This window comes from Pyrus communis, chromosome 7 (assembly GCF_041283825.1).
Source record: "Pyrus communis isolate YQ-2024b chromosome 7, ASM4128382v1, whole genome shotgun sequence".
NCBI lineage: Eukaryota > Viridiplantae > Streptophyta > Magnoliopsida > Rosales > Rosaceae > Pyrus > Pyrus communis.
Window position 1 is genome coordinate 3,584,061 of NC_142571.1, and position 19,107 is coordinate 3,603,167.

The following is a 19,107-nucleotide window of genomic DNA, read 5'->3' on the forward strand; positions in this document are numbered from 1 at the left end:
TTGGAGGTTCACCGTTAAATATCGCTAAGGCTTTCTAAGATAAATTTCATGGATCCATCTCATTTGTGGAGTAAAAAATAATCCCAAAAAATCAAATGATATGGTTTCAAATTTGAGTATTTTTTTGTAGACATGATCTTTAAGGAAAAACCTAAAAGATAGATAGTTTAGATCGTTAAAATACATTACGAAGTGTACTATAAGAAGGCGCGTCAAAAGTTGTGTAAAAAAAGTGGTGTCATGGGTCCCATCTCATTTGTGGGGCAAAAAATAATCCCAAAAAATCAAATGACGACGCTTGAACTTCTTTTGAGGAAAGAAAAGATTGTCCTCATCAAATGTGCAGGGCTCTCAAATATTCTCTTACGCAGCTCAGCACCCTTGAAGATCCAAACAGTTAACTACGACTAAATCCTGTCTTTCATACATTGTCAATTGAAGATCAACTCTATTCAGTAAGGAATCCCTATCATAATCAATCATAGAGGTTCATCCTCATACCAAGATATTATCTCATAATTAATATTTTGGGAATATCCTTTCCTCATTCTTCAAACTGATGACCCATCTTGGCCAATATATGTGTAGGGCAAAAAAACCCTAACCCTATGGCTAACCACTCCTATAAATACATTCATCTCACCATATTTGGGGAAGCTTTTTGTTATAGATACAGACCTAAACACTCACTCTATTCAAAGTTACTGACTTGGGCATCAAACCATTGACCAAATCCCCCTTGGGCGTCAGGCTTTGGTCTTTGATCAAGTATGTTGATTGTTTTGTAAGTACACATTCGTCAAAACTGAAGACGATGAGTTTTTGCTACCACACCGATATATTATATTAGAATGAGGATCCTCTATGGATCCTCTTTGTGAGGATCCGGGAGATTCTCCAATCACATTCGTTCATTATATATCGCGCGGTTAATTTTTGTCTGGTACTATTTATATTCAATTTTAAATAATAAAAATTATAATATTTTTTTACCTCATGATATATAATGAACATACATGATTAGAGGATCTCCGGGATCCTCACAAAGAGAATATGAGGAGGATCCTCATTCATTATATTATAGGGCATTGCTACATGCAGCCTGCAGACTTCTTATCATTAAGCGTTCTATCCCATTCTTATCCAAAGCCGGCAAAATTATTTCCCACGCGCTTGTTTAGATTCGAGCATCAACATATTCCACTGAAGTAAGTATCATTAATTTAAAAGATTATTTTTTTAATACAAACAATTTATAGGATTTAGAATATTCAAATCCCCTATTAAAAACATATTTAATTTTTCTTTGTTTAGCAGTGTTGACATATTCAGTTCTGACATAAAGTTTTAAGTTCAACTCACTTGAATAATGATGATATATCATATTTAAATAGAGTTTGATACCTAGTTACAGATTATTCATTGTGTGGCTTAGTCAAATCACCTTGTCTTAGTATAGAATATGGTTTTATAGGAAATAACTCGATTTTTTTAACTAAATAAGTAAATTTGTTATTAAAATTTGTTTGTTCCGAAACGAATTCTATGCAAGTGTCGAAAGCCGATTATATCATTCAAACTAAGAAAAGAGAGGTGTTTTCTTGTCGCACTGTGAAAGACCATGTCCTTTTATACCTAATAAGTTTGAACATGATAATAACTCATAGAGATGTGCGTGGCGTTCTTTAATATGTTAATTTATAAACTGTTATCTCGTCTTTTAAGTCATTTAGTCCTTTGATTTGAGTAGACATATTTATGGACGTCATTAAGAGCCCTCGGGACCTTCTTGTTTTTAGGCCATCTCCAATCGAAGGGTCCAGAGGGCCGAAAATTGCTCGAAAACCGTCTCCAACCGAGGGCTAGGCTAGAGAGCTTGTGGAATTTGAGAGGGCCCCACGGAATCTGAAAGGGCCAAAGGGTTGGAGGGATGGCTAGAAAAAACATTAATCCTATCAGTTATAACCAACATGAATGCTTAAGCTAAAATTCAAATGCAACGGCTAGCTGACGTCAGCTAGCCGTTGCATTTGATTTTATTTTTAATTTTTTTACAGTTTTATTATTATTGTTTTTTATTTACAAAATTTTTCCTATAACTTCTATTTTTCATATTTTTTTTAAATTTTATTTTTTTCCTATAACTTTTATTTTACAAAATTTGTTCATATTTTTTTTTAATTCCATTTTTTCCTATAACTTCTATTTCACAAAATTTGTTTCATTTTATTTTAAATTATTTTTTTTCCTATAACTTCCTAAGCCATTATACAACATTAAATTAAATTAAGTAACATGAAACAACATTAAACAATATGCAACAACAGTAAATAACATTAACCAACATATAAATTATACAATGGCTGATGATGAAGATGATGAAGATGATGTTGATTATGGATATTAAATTTAAGTTGTTGTAGTTTTTAAATTCAAGTTAATGTTGTTTTTAAATTTAATTTGTAGTTTTTAAATTTAATTCATTGTTTTTTAATTTAAGTTGTAGTTTTTAAATATAAGTTGTAGTTTTTAAGTTTAAGTTGTTGGATTTGAATTTAAGTTGTTGTAGTTTTTAAATTTAAATAATAAATTACGTTTGGCCCTTTGACTCTCAGTTGGAGACGATTTTTTGTGACAGGGCTAAAATGAGTCCTATGGCCCTTTGGCCATCGATTGGAGACGGAGGCAAATATAGCCTTGTACTGTTCATTAAAATATTAATATCTTGAAGGGCCAGAGGGTTAAAACGAACCATCTGACCAGCCCTCGGTTGGAGATGGCCTTAGGGTACCTTTGCAAGCTCGTCAATTGAAGCCATACATATTTTGAAATGTGTGTTCACTTCAATCGTGCTCTTCATTCTCGAGTGTGTGAGAGGGGTAGATCCGTCCACGCCGCCTCCTTCAATACACGTGTAATTATTTAAAACCACGTTGATTTTTTTTTCTTCTAATTAATTCTAATTAGTTATTTACTTTTAATAAATTTGTTTTTTATTATACAAGTTAGTATTATAAACTAGTCTAACTTTTGGAGAAAAAAGGGTGAACACACTATCGTAGCTAATTGGCAACTTTGGACTAATTGATATTATATATTTCAAGGCATATGTAATTAATGTTTTATCCTAGTTTTAATTAGTTTGGTTTTCGTTATTTCATTGTGAAGATGGTTATAACAAGAAGTTTCCTAGAAAAGGTAGCCAATCTGCCAATGTGTTTTTTTTTTTTTTTTTTTGGTAATGTTGGAGACTATTTATTAAAATTATATTTTGTAAACAATATGATATATGGTTGTTGATGATTGATATTTTTTTTTTTTTAGATAGCGGTTTTACTATCAAATTAAGAATCATTACAAATATCAAGAAGGACATTCGAGATAATATTTAATCCAAGGAAACTTTAACATAAAATAAAAGACCAACTTGGCCAATCTAATTGTCACCATACTGGTGGATTAAGGGCGAGACATGCCCGAGAATAAGCAAAGAAACACATCCAAGTCTTGAAATCATTCATACCCAAACTCAAGAGAATTGAGATGGCACTCCAAAACTCCATTTTTTATGAAAGCTTCTATGCACAAAGCCTTAATATAATGAACAACGACAGCGAACCAACTAGTGTCCATACCACCATGAATTTTACGAGTAACACCATCAACGAAGATAATGATTCCAACAAAGTGGATCCAAATGATTTGATATCACATAAATACAAAATTAAATACTCACGAAGAGAGACTCACAGATAACCTCACCAAGGAGACATTTACTGGAGAGATACTAAGACAAAAAATTGAGAAGCAACAATCCATGAGAAGATAAAGGAGGAAGGCTAGAGAAAAAATGGAGAAGGGACTGCCAATGGCCTTGAGCTGGACCAAAGGGCTGGTGGCTATGGAGTTTGTAGATTTAGGGTTTTGTAAAGGAATGAGGAGGAAGGAAAGATTGAATTATTACCTAAATGCTTAATTAACAAGCTTATTTTCTATTGGAGACACATCGTATGGTCTACAAATGTAGTCTAAAAATGATCTCCCTAGCATATTGCCTTTTTTATTTATTTAAATAATATAGATGTGAGTGCTTAAGCGATATCAATTAGCAACTTAACAAGGCATTAATCATTTGTCTAGTCCCCTTGACAATATTTTTCATAATCTGAACCAACTATTTGTTATGTTATCAATAAAAGATCATCCCCGCAAAATTTCATTGAAACCAGAATATGCTTCATTATCTAACTGTGACTTGAAGATATATAAACGATCAGAATTTTTCCGATTAACCATGAAATATTCACATTGATAGTTAAAACACTAGCTTATTTCTGATTTCAGTGAATTTTTGTAAAAAGGATGTATGAATGAAGACCTCAAAAACAAACACTTATGATGATGAGATTTAATTTGTAAAGCAAGCTCAAACAAGAAATTAGCACCATATTGAATTACCAGCTAATTAAGGCTTGATCGGAGACTACATCTAAATTGTAAATAAAGGGTGAGGATCAAGGGACACATGTTTTGACATATGTTGATGCACAAAATCGGCGAAGACTTTGGTATAACAGAAAGTGTCAAGTTTGTGACCTTCGCTAGATTGCTCTGGTCATTAGTGTGGATAAGTATGTAAATGAATAGAGATAGGGAAGCAAACAACACAAGATGTACGTGGTTCACCCAGATTGGCTACGTCCCCAGTAGAGGAGTTCTCATTAGTTGTGAAGGGTTTACACAAATACATAGGTTCAAGCTCTCTTTTAGTGAGTTCTAGTGAATAATGTAGTACAAATGGCATTAGGGATTATTGTGGGAGAATGATCCCCTTTTATAGAAGAGAGTTTCTAGTTTTGTTCTGACATTGACACGTGTCGTGTTGTGATTGGCCTCTGATATCGACACGTGTAGCACTATGATTGGCCTTTGATACCGACATGTGTCGTGTTGTGATTGGCCTCTTGGTTAGAGGAAAGTCTTGTGGGTCCTTGACAGTATGTTGTTGACCGATGCTCAGTAGTTTCGGGATTGGTTAAGCAAACAACATACATTCTGACACTCATTTTGTAGGGCTTACTTTGTAATGTATTTTAATGATTTAAATCATCTATTTTTAGTTTTCCCTCAAGGATCATGTTTATAAAAATTTACTCAAATTCCAAACAATATGACTGTTAGACTAAATGATAGCCATTTCAGTATTTCTCTCCTCCCTCTCCCTCTCTCCCAATCTTGTCTCCTACTGCTTTGACCCTCTCCAGTTTGTCATCACCCCCAACATCTGCGCCAACATTCAGTCCACCAGTGATTGGGTCTCCAAGCTTGGCAACTCCACCGTCCTCGACTCCACCTGCCGCCCTGGCCTCTCCGATCTCTCCTGCTGCGGGGGCTGTGTCGACGCCGGCTTTGCCATTCAGAAGATGTTGCTTGCCGCCGATGGTAACTCTTCTCACACTGAAGACTGTTGGTACTTTACTATTCTTTATGCTGCTGGTATTGTCAATGAGTTTGGCCCTGAGAGCAATGGTGTTGTGAACTGTATATTTGGGTTGTCTTCTTCCAATGCATGATCGTCGAAAAAGAGCAATACTGCCCTTGTTTTCGACCTCACTGGCGCTGGGGTTGCGGTGTTTGTCATGTCTAGTTTGTTGGGGTTGTACTTTTGGTATGATAGGTGGTGGAGGAACAAAAGGATTATAGGGTCTCGAATGGAATCCGGTTTTGACTTGGATGAACGAGATGCTAGGATTAGAGTGAGACCAAACACCAGTTCAATTTGGTTTAAAATTCAGGACCTTGAGAAGGCAACTAATAACTTTTCGCAGAAGAATTTTATCGGTCGAGGTGGGTTCGGTGTTGTTTACAAGGGTGTGTTGCAGGACGGGACTATGGTTGCTGTTAAGAAAGTTATAGAATCTGATTTTCAAGGGGATGCTGAATTTTGCAATGAGGTTGAGATTATTATTTGAAGCACCGGAATCTTGTCCCGCTTAGAGGGTGTTGTGTGGTCGAGGGGGAAGACAGTTACGAGGAGAAGGAAGTCACAGATACCTTGTCTACAATTACATGCCGAATGGGAATCTAGATGACCATCTCTTTATTTCTCAGCCTAGTAGCCAGAGCGGAATTGAAAGGAAACCCTTGACTTGGCCTCAAAGAAAGAGCATAATCTTGGATGTAGCCAAAGGTTTAGCTTATCTTCACTATGGAGTGGAGCATGCGATATATCAGAGATATTAAGGCTACAAATATACTATAAGATGCCGATATGAGAGCGAGGGTGGCGGACTTTGGGCTTGCAAAACAGAGCATGGAAGGCCAGTCTCATCTCACTATTAGAGTGGCACGGACTCATGGATACTTAGCCCCTGAATATGCTCTTTATGGACAGCTGATCGAGAAGAGCGATGTTTATAGCTTTGGAGTGGTTATTTTGGAGATTATGTGTGGGAGAAAAGCACTTGATTTGTCGTCTTCGGGTTCCCCTCGTGCTTTCTTGATCACAGATTGGGCTTGGTCATTAGTGAAATCTGGAAAAGCTGAGCAAGCTTTAGACTTCTCATTGCTGAGAGATGGGGATAATGCGAATTCGAATCCAAAGGGCATAATGGAGCGATATTTGCTGGTCGGCATTTTGTGTGCTCATATAATGGTGGCTTTACGGCCTACCATTTTGGAAGCCCTGAAAATGCTGGAGGGAGATATTGAGGTGCCACAGATTCCAGATAGGCCGATGCCTCTTGGTCATCCTTCAAATTTTGGCAATGGCAACAGTAACACGTTCAGCATCTCACCAGCTTTGAGCGGGCCAAAATTACACAGCGGAGACATGCTCGGGTAATCTAGAAAGATTTGCGATTCTTTAGTTTGTACATTGCCTCGAAGGTTGTAAAGAGTGAGAAGCATGTTCATAGAAGACCCTCCATTCCATGAGTTCATTCAAGGTATGTGGTTGAGAATCTTGTAAATATGATACATGGGAACTCATAGACAAATTTAAAGGCTATACCATGAATCCGAGGCTAGAAATTGCACCGGCTAGTGTAGGATCTTTGTGTTTTATGAAGTTGCAACTTCTTGTGGTGTTATTATGTTTACCAAACTACATGGTTTGAAGCTTGACATTATAAATAGCGCAAATGAAGACGTAGATAACAGTATAAGCAAACAATATTGTTTGAATTGAACCAGCTACTCCAGAAGTACAGAATGACTCAAGAAGTTGGAATCGAAATCATCATGAATTCGGAAGTTTTATGTGGAAATGAATCTAATGAGAAATCAAATCTTTGTTGAAGCTATACTTTCATGTGTTGTTCCGTTCTATCTCATCGCGGGTTCCTTTCTTTTATGTGTTTGAGCTTGGATTTGACTTAGACTCCTTCGTCTGGATTATTCAGTTCTACAAGAAAGGCGTCGTGTTGTGGTGATCTGTTCCAGCTCGTCGTTGAACATTCTGCTTCAATCTTTTGTATAGCAGAAATGGTGCGCAACCTTTGCATTTAAATGGTCATTCAGAGCACTAATTCCCAGCGACTCATCCATGCTTGGCAGCTTCAGTGTAAAGAGCCAATATCGTACCAACTGTTTTAAGGTATTTGCCGAAGGAGTTCGTGACCTTGACAATAGTTGAGAATGAGTACTCGAGAGCAATGCTAGACAAGCAACCAGGCAAAGGTTCTGGGCAATTAGTTATAAATCGAAAGCTTGATTTCAGGTTCCGACTGATTATGGAGGATGCTTGGTTGTAGAGGATGGAGGTCGACATATATAGGAATTGTCCCAACAACGAGTAGTAATGTTGCTCCTTTACCCTTCTTGGTCAGAGCAACATAGTGGCCGCTGCAAGATTCACGTGTTTTAACTTTGTCAGAGAACTTTGAAAAAATGGTTCGTAGTATCCAGAAAGTTGATGTTGCGTGTGAAGATTGTAGACAAATTTTATCCAAGGAAATCTGGCTCTCAAAGTTTGGAGAGCGGTGCTTCTTCGATTTCTAAGCAAATAATCTTGTTGGGAGTGCTTTCTCGACTGTGAAGAAATGTTGGGCATTTTTGCAAGTCTGCTTCGCCACGGAGCATTAAGGTTGACACACATAAGGATTTTCCAGTTATCAAAAAGTGGTGTTGTTCCTTTACCCTTATGGGTAATAATAGGGTAGTTGGACCTTCAAAATTTACGTGTCTTCACTTTGTTAAAGTTCTTTGGCAAAGTTATCTTTGGTATCCGAGAAACTGATGTCGCGTATGAAGATTGCTAATAAATCTTACTCAGGAAAATCTGCTTTTTCAAAATTCAGAGTGGTGCCTCTTCGATTTTTGAACAAACGACCATGTTGCCCTTTCTTTTATAGGAGCACCAATTGTGTTCAAGAAGTATGTTCAGAAAGTTACTGCTTGTAGGAATTCCTCCCTTATTTTCGTACTTCTAAGACTTACTGTACCTCATTTTTTTCTTCATATTTTTTGAGAATCTCTGGCATGCCCGACCGTCGTTTGGACTTGAATGTTGTGGAAGAGGTAGCCATGTCTCTTCAGGATAACATATGGCGCCCATCCTTCTTAGCCATGTCTCTTAAGGATTATCTGGCTCTTAGTGTTCAGTGTGCGGGTTCTGTGTCTAATATAGCCCAACACCTATTTGCTCGAACCTGCCGAGTTGAATCGTTGGCGACTGAAGTGATAAGTCTCAAACAGGAGATCAGAGGACTTAAGCACGAGAATAAACAGTTGCATAGGCTCGCACATAGCTATGCTACAACCATGAAGAGAAAGCTTGACCAGTTACAGGAAAACTTCTTGATTGGGGACTTGAAAAATCCAAGTCATTGAGTAGTTGCGAAACTTTCGAGTACCAAGATGTAGTGGTATATGGTAGGAATTCCCCAAGTCTTCGGGCGAGGATAGTTGCCAAGGAAGGTGTCTTGGTAGTGGCCAAGTTATCAAAGTAACGAAGCTTTGTTTTTGTGTCACACCTTCCTTAAAAAATAAAACCTAAGGTCTCATCCATTTGCCCGTGTCTTCTTCCCCATTTCCCTTGCTTCTTCTAATTATTTCAATGTTCATTTTTTAATTTTTAGCTACTTTTTTCTGCTTTTAACTTTTCTTTTGTCTTACCTTTCCCTTCTTTTGGTGGAATTACTTTTCATTTCCACTAACAAACTAAGTTGCTGCAGAGTCATGTTGAAGGAAATGTGGATAAGGTCCTACTCTGACGCGGTGTTGGAGCTGGGGAAGTTGAGGAAGGAGTCAACGTAGAGGGAGCGATAGCTTTTCAATGTAACAACACCCTCTGTAGCTCGAATCTCAAAGTCGTCTTCATGAAAGTTGTTCCTTAACTCGTGAACTACAACATATCCAAATTTGAGAACCATCAGAGCAGTACAACTCCAAAAATTCAGGTATGATAAGTGACCGTTCATTATTTTTCTGTCAACTCGTCAGACATATTGTGAGCTTCGAAACTCCATTTTCTCTTGTTCATATCAACATATTTTCTTCATCGAAGTTGTTCCTCATCCTTTCTTCTATAACATATCAAAAATTCAGAACAAACTAACAGTTAAATATTTTCAGATCTTCGTAACACTACGGCAGCTTTGAGATCTGCAGAAATCCGACTGTCATGTTTGGAGCTTCAATACTCTTAACTTCCGTCACTTAAACAGAAACAATTCCTTCTTGAAAGTAGTTCATCTGCTCAAGAACTATAAGATGTCCAAAATTCAGCTCCATTGAAGAAGAGCAGAAGTTGTAGGAATTTGATAGATAGAAGGAGACGGAAAAAGAGAGAGAGAGAAAGAGGCTGCTTGGGTTGGATTTCTAGTTTAGGGGAGATTCCAGTTTTTGTAGCACCTTCATTACTGGTGACTTTCTTGTACTTTTGTTCACCATTAAATGTGGAACTTTAACTTGTTATTTACTCTATTATAATATGTTTGGAAACATATATAAGTAAATGGGTAAGGTGTATTGGTTGTGGGTTTTTATTTGGGTATATAACTTGAATAGTTGAAGCTATTTTTAGGACACAAGAACTTGATTTTGCTTCACATTATCTTGATCAAGAATGTGTGAAACTTTTGACATTTGTAGTTGCTCTCCATTTGGTGAAGCTTTGTAGTTGAAGGTTGAAGTTTTGTAGTTGAAGCTTTGTGGTTGAAGCTTTGTAGGTGAAACTTTGTGGTTGAAAATTGAAGTTTTGTAGGTGAAGCTTTGCTGTTGAAGCTTTGTAGGTGAAACTTTGTGGTTGAAAATTGAAGCTTTGTGGTTGAAGCCTTGTAGGTGAAGCTTTGTGGTTAAAGCTTTATAAGTGAAGCTTTGTATGTGAAACTTTATGGGTGAAGCTTTGTGTTGATCACTATAAATTGGTTTTGCTTCACACTATATTGATCAAAAGTGTGTGAGGTTTTTGACATTTGTCGTTGCCCTTCATTTGTTGAAGCTTTTGTTGGCACCATAAATTGATTTTGCTTCACACTATCTTGATTAAGAGTGTGAAGCTTTTGAGAATTTTAGTTGTCTTTCATTGATGAAGTTGTTGTGTTCCCCTTCCTTTTTTTTTTTTTTTTTTTGGGAGTGGAGGAACTGAAAATTTGAAGTTTGAAACTCCGTAACTTGTGTGGAAGTTTGAAGACTTTCCATGTGGGGCTTTCTCATGGTTTGAATTTGAATTTTGAATTTCTTTGGTCATGTTGAACTTATATAAAAAATATAAGTTTCCATTCTTTACTTTGCCTTCATTTGCTCATTTTGTAGTAATTTTTGAAGATAGAGTGTGCTCTAGTTGAGAAAGATTCCAGCATTGCTTTACACCATCTTCAGGTTGGTAGTCTTCTCCACTAGATCGCATGCTTTCATTCTTGTTGAATTGTTTGAGTGTTCATGTATTTTGTTGAGAACATGATGAGGTGGTTGAGCTTTCCTTCATGCCCTAGGAACTTCCTTATGTTTCAATCTTTCATGTAGTGATAGAGTTTGTTTCTGTTTGTTGTAGATGTCAGAGTCTGGAAGTCCTAATGATGAGGGCTCCCCTAACTCTAGCTCTAGGTTTGAGCTTACAATGTTGGAGTCTTCATGACCTTTGTCGGAGTCTTGTACAAAAGAAACGTTGGATGATCTTCACAATTGTCAAACCTTAGCCAATATTGGTTCTTGCTCCTTCATGTAAATGGGTGAGGAGGTTTTTTACGCCATACCCATATTTCGCTCTGAGTTCGTAGCGGACCATTTTGAGAAAAACTTGTTGGACAGCGAAAAGCAGCTTGAGGCCCTAAGGCAATCATGTAGTATCTCCTGTAGTGTAGGAATGCATTTGGTACATCATGAAGAATTGCCCTCTGAACCACCCAATGGTCATGTTATGTTCTATACCCAAATATTATTGACCTTAGGGGTGAAGCTGCCTTTGCACCCGTGGTTGCAACGAATGCTATCTTTCATTGGATATGCGCCTGGGCAACTCAATCCTGATTTTTGGGATACCTTGATTGGGTTTTATATTATTTGGATGGAATGTGTGTTAGGTGAGCCTTCATTCCGCTAGATGAGAACGAATTAGATCGTGACAGGATGATGAAGCTATCTTCTTATGTAAGTGTTATTCTGTCATTTCTTTACTTTCTCCCATTTTTCTTGGTAGTGACGATCATCTTGTCATATAAGTCATGACCGAGTACGATGACAGACTACGAGAGGTCAAGCGGTAAAAGGCAAAGTTTAAAGAGAATAAGCAACTTGTGAATGATGCCAGAAAAACGAGCAAAGCTTTGGCTGAGACTATTCGCCTCAAGGATGAAAGTTTGAAAAGGCAGAATGATGAGAACGTGAGGCTCAAGAAGCAATTGGAGGCGACTGAGAAACAGTTGGAGACAAATATCCTCGAAGTTTCCAAGGTTAAAGGGGAGTTGGATAGTGCCTTGGTTGAGGTTTCTGGGTTGAAAAGGAGTATCCCAACTGAGAGGAAAGCTGTCGTGCAGAAGTTCTTAGGTTCTCAGGCCTTTCATGATGCCTTTAGACCTCACTGCATTCGGACGGCTAATTTTGAGAAAAGAAAATGGATGGCCATCCTTGAGCGTTACGGTAATGAAAGTATTATTCGAAAGTACCGTGATGAGATGGATGAGTACCGACAAAGAGGTAAAACCTTTGTCCTCGCAGTTGATCCTAGTAGTGAGGATGACTCTGATAATAAGGCTAATGTCGGTGAGCAGTCTCGGGAGAGTGAGGATGGTTCTAGAGATACCGAGGATGGTGGCGATGGCGATGCAGTTGAAACACAGAGTGATATTGTCGGGCTCGACCTCAGATGAGGATGACTCATAATACCCTCTTTTTCTACATGTACTTTGAATGTACTTGTTTGTTGTTTGTGTGGCATATGCCATGTACTCTGGATGTGCTAGTTTGTTGTTTGTATGGCATGTGCCATATTATAAGCCTGAAGGTTTTTTTTTTTTTTGTGTTATGTATGTTTACGACCTTGTGTTGTGCGCTTTGATATTAATTGCCAAGTATTTGTACTATAATTGGTGAATGTTTGGCTATATTTGAATAGATCCCTTATTTGGATATAAGTAATGTTGACATATACTTAGACTTTATTTCATGTTGTACGCATTCGTGTTGAAGCTTTAAACCTAAACGTTTCAGTGATAGGGATGTAAGGAGTTAGGATTAAGTTGTCTAAATCACCTCTTTATTAAATTGATGCCAAATCACCTTTATTACATAGGATGCCGAATGGCCGTAACTCAACACTTGTACAGTGTGAGTCTACTTGTAGTAGTATTTCAAATGATCAGTGTTCTATGGATGGCCAAGGGTCTTGCCATCGAAGCTCCTGAGTTTGTAGGAGCCAGGGCGACTAATGTTAATAACTTCAAACGATCCATTCTAATTTGGACTCAGCGTGCCTTCGCTCGCGACTCCATCGCAAAGTAGTCTTTTCTTCAATATCCAGCCCCCCATTTTGAAAAAGCGAGGTTTGACTCTTGAGTCATAGTAGTTGGAGATACGTTGCTTGTAGGCGACAGTCCTTAAGTGAGCCTGGTTTCTGTGTTCCTCGACTAGATCCAAGTTAAGGGTGAGTTGTTTGTCATTTTCACTTTCCCTGTAGTTCTAGACTCGAAACGTTGCTTGCTTAAGCTTAACTGGGCCAACAGCCTCTGTACCAAAGGCAAGTGAGAATGGAGTTTCTCATGTTGAAGCCCGATACGAAGTGCGGTATAACCAAAGAACCTGGGGTATAAATTTTGGCCAACAACTTTTAGCCTTATCCAAGCTGGTTTTCGAAGTGCGCTTGATTATTTTGTTGATGGCCTCGACTTATCCATTAGATTGGGGATGAGCTGGCGAGTCGAAACATAAGTTGATGTTGAACTTAGAGCAGAACATCCTGAACTTCTTGTTGTTGAACCATCGCCTCTTTATCAGTGACTATCGCATTGAGAATGCCAAATCTGCAAATGATGTTCTTCCATACGAAAGCTTCTATTTTTACCTCGGTAATGGTTGCCAAGGGTTCTACTTCGGCCCACTTTGTGCAGTAGTCAACTACAACGACTGCATAGCGGACCTTGCCCTTCCCTGCAGGCATTGGGCCGATCAAATCAAGTCCTCATTGGGCGAAGGGCCAAGGGCTGATCATAAGAGTAAGAGGCTTAGGAGGAGAGTGATGAATAGTTGTGTAGCGTTGACACTTATCACATGAGCGGGATATTCTGATGGCATCTTGGTGGAGTGTTGGCCAGTAATATCCTTGGCGAAAAGCCTTGTGTGCTAGGGATCGAGATCCAGCATGATCTTCATAGACTCCTTCATGTATTTCCTAAAGGACAATTTTCGCTTCGGCAGGTGTGAGGCACCGTAAGTATGATAGGTTAAAACCTCGCTTGTAGAGTTGGTCATTAATGATCAGGTAGCGGGTAGACTTGTATCGAATCTGCTTAGCTTGGACTTTATCATTTGGGAGGGTGCCATAAGCAAAGAATTTATAAATCGGGGTGATCCAACAATCCCTATGTTGCAAGTTGCACACTTCTACGACCATGGTGCTTGGTGCTGCCAACAATTCGACATGAATTTTTCTCTTAATCTTGTCTTTCACTGCTGAAACGAGGCGAAAGCTGCGTTTGCGCAAGAAACGTTGCCATGGAGTTATCTTTAGCATCAAAGTTGTTTGTGACCTGGTTAACCACCAATTGAGAGTTACTGAAAATATCAATTTGTTTAACTCAAAGGTGTTTGGCCAAACGTAAGCTTGCTAAAAAGGATTCATACTCGGCTTCATTGTTTGACGCCTTGAATTTGAAGCGAATAGCATACTCCATTGTCACTTTGTCGGGGGTAGTCAGGACTAGTCCTGCTCTACAACCCTGTTGGTTGGATGAGCCATCAACATATAGAGTTCATATTGGGAGTGTTGGTTTTACCTTCTGAGCTCCCGGGGGTAATAAAGCTACTGCCTCAGGCGTAGGAGAAATGTCAACAGGATAAGTGAATTCAGCGATGAAATATGCAACTGCTTGGCCCTTCTTAACTGGCTTTGGATGGTAGGAAATGTCAAACTCACCCAGTGCTATTGCCCATTTGATCATTCGTCCCGAAGTGTCAGGACTTTAAAGTATTTGTCGAAGAAGGTGATTGGTAAGCACGATGATGGAATGTGCTTGGAAGTAAGGGCTAAGTTTCCAAGCAGACATGACTAATGCTAAAGCTAATTTTTCAATGTTAAGAGTATCGTGTCTCCGCATCTTGTAGAGCCTAGCTAGCGTAGTAGACGGGTCGTTCAATACTACCATCCATTCAAATGAATACGGAACTAATTGCTGAAGCCGAGACAGACAGATAAACAATTAAGGTGTCACCAACTTCAGGTTTGGAGAGCAGATAGGCTTTACTTAAGTACTCCTTGAGGTTCTTAAATGTTTCGGCACATTCACCAATCCACATAATGTACTTCTTACTTCCCTTGAGTGCTTTGAAAAAAGTAGCGCATTTGTTTGTGGCCTTAGAGATGAACCTGGTCAAGACTACCACCTTGCCAGGAAGGCTTTGGATGTCTTTTGAAGTTACTGGTTCTTTCATGTCAATGATTGCTCTGATCTTCTCGGGGTTAGCTTCAATACCTCGTTGGCTAATCATGAAGCCCAAGAATTTTCTAGAGCCCACGCCGAAAGCGCATTTGTTGAGGTTCAACCTCATTCGATATTTCTTCAGGATGGATAAGGTTTCAGACAGGTTGACGATGTGTTGGCCAGCATGTTTGCTTTTGACTAACATATCATAAACTTCCATGCTCTTCCCAATCTGTTCAGCGAACATTGAATTGACTAATCTCTGATAAGTCGCCCCTGCATTCTTTAGGCCGAATGGCATGACTTTATAACAATATAATCCTCTGTTAGTAGTGAAGGCCGTGTGTTCTTGGTCCGAAGGGTTCATGAGGATTTGGTTGTACCCTGAGTAAGCATCCATGAAGCTTAAGAGTTCACACACTGCTGTAGAGTCTATAAGTCTATCAATGAGAGGAAGGGGAAAACTATCTTTTGGGCATCTTTTGTTTAAGTCGGTGTAGTCGACACACATTCTCCATAAGATCTTTTGAAGCAAGAGACTTTCCTTGGTCGTATTTTTCTTAACAAGGACCACATTTGCTATCCACGTTGGATAATTGACTTCACGGACGAAGCCTATGCTTTTGAGTTTTTCAACTTCTGCCTTCATTGCCTCGTATTGTTCAGCATCATAACATCTTCGCTTTTGTCTCATCGGCTTGGTCTTGAGATCAATACTCAAGCGATGACAAATGATATCGGGAAAGATGTCTGGCATGTCTTCATATGACCAGGCGAAGACTTCGATGCTCTCTTGCAAAAAGGAGATCAATGCTAATTGAAAAGGTGGTGACAAAGTGGTGTCAATCTTCACTATACGGTCCAGATAATCTTTTGAGATAGAGACATTCTCCAATTCTTCAGCAGGTTGTGCTTATTAGGTGAAAGAGTCATCTCGAGGATCATCGAGTTGACTATTACCATCGTGGAGATCCAAGTTGGCTTTATTCAAGCTGGTCTTTATAACTTGGTCATGTATAGAAAATGTTTCTTTTGGCACAGTCAAGTGTTGTTGCTTGACTGAAGTGTTGTAACATGATCGTGCACTCAGTTGATCTCCTCTGATGTAACCGTTGCCATAGGGGGTTAGAATTTCATCAACATATATGTGTATACTATGGCCTTGAGATCATTGATGTCCGTGTGTCCAAAGATGATGTTGTATGCTGTTAGGCAATCAACCACCAGGAAGTTAGTGCTGATGGTGGATGTGTAAGGGCCTGTACCGATGGCGAATGGTAGATGTATGCTCCCTAAAGGTTGCACGACATCACCAGAAAAGCTTATCAGAGGAGAAACTGAGTGATCGAGCAAGTGTTCAGTTACATTAAGTGCTTTGAAAGCTTCAGCAAACATGATATTGATCGAAGCCCCCGTGTCTACCAGGATTCGTCGTACATCAAAGTTAGCTATGTGAGCCTCCACGATTAGTGGGTCGTTGTGAGGGTAGGTGATACCTCTTTCTTCCTCATGGTAGAAACATATTGGATCCCAGTTAGGCTTTTAATACATGCCTCCCCTGATATCATCTACGTGAAACACTTGGTGGCCAGGCCTTAAAGTTCGTTCACTGTTTTTCATGGCCCTGTTGGAAGATTCAGATACGGGTATGCTGCCGCTTATGGAATATATCACATTCACTTGGCGTTGGTTACGGTTATCCATTGGAGGGTGAAAGAGGAATTGATCAATTTTTCCTTCACGTACTAAAGCTTCAATATGATCACTGAAGGTGATACATTTCTCGCCATCATGGCCATTATACTCGTGGTAGTAGCAAAACACACCCGTGTTCTTCATGGATTTGTAATCTGGCTGCATTGGCTTTGGTTTGGTATCAGGTGAGCTATATTGGGGTAAATGGTCACGTATGTGGCGTTTAAAGGTGTGTGCGTCTCATACCTCGAGGTAAGGTCTGTCTTGACACATGTTTGGCCCACTACGTTGACTGCTTGAGGACGGGCATTATAGTGGCGATACCCTTGGTTATCGCAATAATGCCCCTTACTCTTCTTACTAAAATGGGACTGGTGAAGATGGAAATCTTTCTTCTTGCCCTAAGGTTGATATGTTTGTTGTATTGGCGAAGCATTAAGTAAGGCAGGAAGGGGCGTCGTTGCCGTTTGGAAGGTTGAGGTCTTCTCATTTGGTTGGATATGGCTTCCATTCCCCATTTGCTGATAAGGGATGGCTGTAGGGAGTTTTCCTTAATATGTCCTGGCCTCGGCGGAGGCATGGTTCTAAGCATGCACCATCACTTCAGAGTAAGTCTTCCAAATGTTGGCATTAATCATGTACTTGAAGAAACAGTCGTGTAGGTCTGCCGTGAAGGCTTTAAGGGCGGTCTTGTCATCTGCCTCAACGCAGCGAGAATACTCATGGCTGAAGCGGCCGGCATACTTTCGTAGTGACTCGTCCGGCTTCTGGCGAATAGTGTACAAGTCATCTACAAAATGCAAGCGATCTGTTTAGAAGATGTGTTGAGAGACAAACAGTTTCCTTAGTTCCTCAAATGAGTCTATTGTCTCAGGTGGAAGACGGCAATACCAATTTAAAGCTCCGCCAGAGAGGGTAGAGGGGAAGAGAAGACATCGTTCTTCGTCGGTGTGCATCTGGTATGCCATGGTGGACTCAAAGAGGTTAAGGTGTTCTATCGGGTCCTCCCTTCCAGTGTAGAGTTGTAAGCCAAGCTTCTGCTTTGTATTTGCTTGGAAAGGGTGTCGAGGATCCTTCTTGTAAGAGGGTCAGGCCTGGGTTGATTTCAGTCAGATATTTCAATCTGACGTTCGACCTTCAACTTGTTTACTTCCTCAAGGAGCTGTAGGACAAGGGGATCCTGAGTGGAGTCAGATATTGCTAGATCTTTCTTCTGTAAGTCTCTATCACCTCTTGGAAGTAGGAAAGCTTGATCAAGAGCATGAGATTTTTCTTTAGACTCGCTATACTGACTTCCAGGGCGAGCCTGTTGAAATACCACCGAGTCCCCCGTACCTTTATATTCCTCTAGGACCTGTTGCTCCTTCCCTAGATTGGCAGCTGGCTTAGGACATGGGAGGGGATCGAATCTTTCAGAGACCCTTGGGTCATTGACCTTCGAGCTTATGTGGATGGGGTTCTCTCGACGTTGCCACAGGAAGTCCCGACAGTCGCAATAAACAGCTTTTGATCCTTCCATTCCTTTTGCAAGAATGTGCCTTCCTCCACTTCTCCTGCTTCGGGTCAAAGCAGCTGGGTTGAGAGAGGTCTCATGTTGATCAACACCTTGATGAGTAGCTCGCTCCCCATTAGGGATATCCATATTGAAGGCAGGTGACCCCCGTGTTGGGAGGCACCCAGGTGATGGTTGACTTCCACTAGGGCGATGAGTTTGTGTGTTTGAGTATGCCTAACTTCATGGAACATCCCGAAAAGCTTCTCATACTGCTCCTAAAGGATCTCATTCTTTATCGCTATCTTGTTGTTCTGAGTTTCTAGCTCATCGACTTTAGCCTGAAGAGCATGCTTATTTCGTTCCTTCTTTCGTTGCTTCGCACTAAGTGTGAATGGGTGTCGTTCTGTGTGTTGTGGCTCCTTTTATTCCCCATGTTGGAGAGGGATGCTTGGTCGAAAGAAAGTGTACGAATGGTGGAAACCAGCTTGACAAAGCTGGAGAGAGTAGGAATAAGTGCAATTCCTATAGACGACGCCAAATGTTAATGCAAAAAATCGACGAGGACTTTGGTACAACAGAAAGTGTCAAGTTTGTGACATTTGCTGACCTTCACTAGATTGCTCCGGTCACTAGTGTGGATAAGTATGCAAAGATATAGAGACAAGGAAGCAAACACAAGATGTACGTGGTTTACCCAGAATGGCTACGTCCACGGTGTATAGGAGTTCTCATTAGTTGTGAAGGGTTTACATAAATACATAGGTTCAAGCTCTCATTTAGTGAGTTGTAGTGAATAGTTTAGTACAAACAACATTAGGCATTATTGTAGGAGCATGACCC

General features: G+C 39.7%; 1 pseudogene; it reads left to right on the forward strand.

Annotated features, from left to right (window-relative positions):
* The first annotated feature begins 5,155 nt into the window (after positions 1 to 5,155).
* On the forward strand, positions 5,156 to 6,869 carry LOC137733585 (putative receptor-like protein kinase At1g11050 pseudogene; annotated as a pseudogene).
* Positions 6,870 to 19,107: the final 12,238 nt, after the last annotated feature.